Source organism: Petaurus breviceps, unplaced genomic scaffold (genome assembly GCF_028583685.1).
Source record: "Petaurus breviceps papuanus isolate PSGF00001 unplaced genomic scaffold, PetGlider_PUasm1.0 90696, whole genome shotgun sequence".
NCBI lineage: Eukaryota > Metazoa > Chordata > Mammalia > Diprotodontia > Petauridae > Petaurus > Petaurus breviceps.
This window is the reverse complement of record NW_027187314.1, coordinates 3,853,166-3,856,147: the sequence shown is the minus strand read 5'-3', so window position 1 is coordinate 3,856,147 and position 2,982 is coordinate 3,853,166.

Sequence of the window (2,982 nt, the reverse complement as noted above, 5' to 3'; positions counted from 1 at the left end):
TACAAAGACTGACAGACTGAGATAATTATTAGAAAGAAATATTTCTCTTTTTAAAGGAATTCACCATGAAAAAAGGAAGACAGTAAAAGCAGTAGCTTAGCTCTAAAAATTAAAGTCGCCCCTGCTTCCTGGTTGACCTAAAACTTGAATTAATTTTAGGAGTTCTGAGCCAAGTGGTATTTTCTTCCTCCCAAGTTTCAAGTTTTGTTCTAAACTTAGAAACCTATAATTTTCAAGAGGGTTTTCGTGTTGGGGAAAAAATGATTTCTCAGAAGCAATTCTGAAGCAATTTTACTTGAGTAGTACTAAGACGCATGATATTTGCAGTTAAGAGGCAAAGCTCAGCACTCTTGTTCCCAAACTAAAATGTTGGATTCGACACTTTTTGCAACCCAGGTGATAATTACTGCATTCCTTCCTCTTTTTAGCAGATTTAATTCGACAGAACATAGTTAAGACAAGATAAACCAAAGTATGTTTGAGGAAAAATATGCTGTATTATTTCAGAGTCAGTAGATAACGTTTAAAATACCAGATTCTTTCTGAAGCCAATTAGATTAGTGTGGTATGGTTCAAAGAATCTTGGGTTAAGAGGTCTGGATCTTAGTCCCAAGACTTCCACTAACTGTGATCTCCTATTGGCCATGTAACCACTCTGGAACACATTTACCTTATCTACAAAGTGAAGAGGATAGGTAGATAATCTCTAAGGTCTCTTCTAAATTTAGCAATCTAAGTATCTACTAGACAGTATTTTTAAAATTATTGTCTCTAAAATAAAGAAAAAATGAATTCATAATAGCTGTTTAAGTTGTATTGAAAATTGACAAAATAAATCAAGAAAGAAAAGGTTAGTGTGAGATCCGTTCATTTGAGGGAGAGAAAGCTGTGACTTAATAACATCATTAGATTACTATGATGTGAATGGTCACTCACAGAATCAAAAAGTTGGTAGTGACTTCAAAGTCATTTGGTTTAATTTTCCACAATATTCAGTAATCTCTAGTTATCCTCACTGCAATACTGTCACATTCACATCTATTCCTAACTTTATCACACTCTCCACAATAGTTATTCCAAGCTTACCTTCTATCTTTCAGTCCCCAGTTCAACCCTTCCCCAATCATTTTCAGAAGATGACCTTATTTTCTGCTTTATTAAGGCTGAGGTCATTTGAATTTATTTCTTTTAATGTCCCTGTTTTATATCTATAAAATTTTCAGTGTACTCACTAATATCCCACTTCTTTCTATTCTAAGAGGACAAAGTAGGAGGAGGCTTATCAAAGTTAACTCCTCCAAATACCTCATTCCTTCCTGTTTCCTTCATAGCTTTACTCCCTTGATCATCTCCTCCCTTTATGAATTTTAAACCACTCTATCAGTTATGTCCTCATTTTACAGATTATAAATATGTTCATACCATCCCATTACTAAAAAATAAACACCTCTGACCCACTACCCCTTTAAATTATTGTCCAATTTGTCTTCCTCCCTTAATTGCCAAATGTCTACAAAGAGAAGTTCACATGTTCTGCTTACCATTACAGCCAATTTACTTCTCAATTCCTTTTAATTTGGTTTATAACCAAACACTCTGTTGTTCTCTCCTAGATTACACAAGATTTCATTGTTGATAAGCTATGTTCTCAATCTCCTTGACCTTCTTACAAAATTTAATGTCTTTTGTTATCTTATCTTTCACACATACATGGTTATTGCTGAGGTCTTTCAGTCTCCAAGTGTATGTATATGCATGTGTATATACATACAGATGTATATGTGTTTATAGACACCATACACATTTATGCATGCATGTATATTTACATCATAAATGTGTGTATAGCCCTTTGACTGATTCTTCACTCTTTTTACTTCTTAATACTCTGCCTGCCCCATTGTGAGTCACCACAACATTTCTCTCCTTTTTGTCTTTATTATATTGAAAAGATTACAGGCTCATTGTGTTAACAAGGAACTAAAAGGTTCTATCATGTTTTAACTAAATTAAAATAAAATATGAATTCCCAAAAGGGGTCATAGAGCTTCCACTTTGAAAGGGAGTAAAAGAACCCATGATATTATGAGCAACCCATTTCATTCATCAATAGCTCTGTTTTTTTTCCCACCTGCATATCTTATCCAGAGCAATGACAACTGAGTTAGCATCTCAAATTCAACATATGCACAAATGGATTTCATTACCTTCTTTCCATTCCCAACCCAGGTGTCCTTCAAACTTCCCTGTTTCTGTTGAAAGCACCACCAGCTTTTTAGTCAAATAGGTTCAGAACCTAATATTCATCTTACCCATTTTTCTACACTTGCCTCACAGATGCTAGCATCACAGTATCTTTCACATCCATCACCTTCTCTCATGCCACCACTTGGGTTCATTAACTTTAAGACTTATTTCCTGAAATATTAAAGTAACCTCTGAGTTTTCTCCCTATTTCCAAACTTTTCATTTCAATGTATCCTTCACACAATAGCAAAAAATAAAAATAAAAAAGCCTCCTAAAACCTGTGCTTAACAATGTGATGTCCCTGCTCAGGAAAATTTAGTGAATAATAGGCATAACTCCCAAAGACATCATTAATAAGATGAAAATTACCATATGCACTAAAAATTTTATAATAGCACTATAGCAATGAATTGGAAGCAGAATAAATACCCATCTATTTAGGAATGGGTAAGAAAATTATGTTATCTGGTTACAAAATAATATTACCATGCTATAAGAAATGATGGGCATGATAAATACATAGGAGCATGGAACAACTTTCATTAACTGATTTAGAGTAAAATAAGCATAAGCATAAGCAAACTACATTGTCAATGGAAAGAATTACAACCACAAATGTATTGAAAGTGAATGTTGTAAAATTATATAGAACAGGCAGAACCAAGATGGCAGAATAAAAAGACAAATTTGGCATAGGCTCCAGCTTCAACCATCTCAAATACCTATAAAATATATGA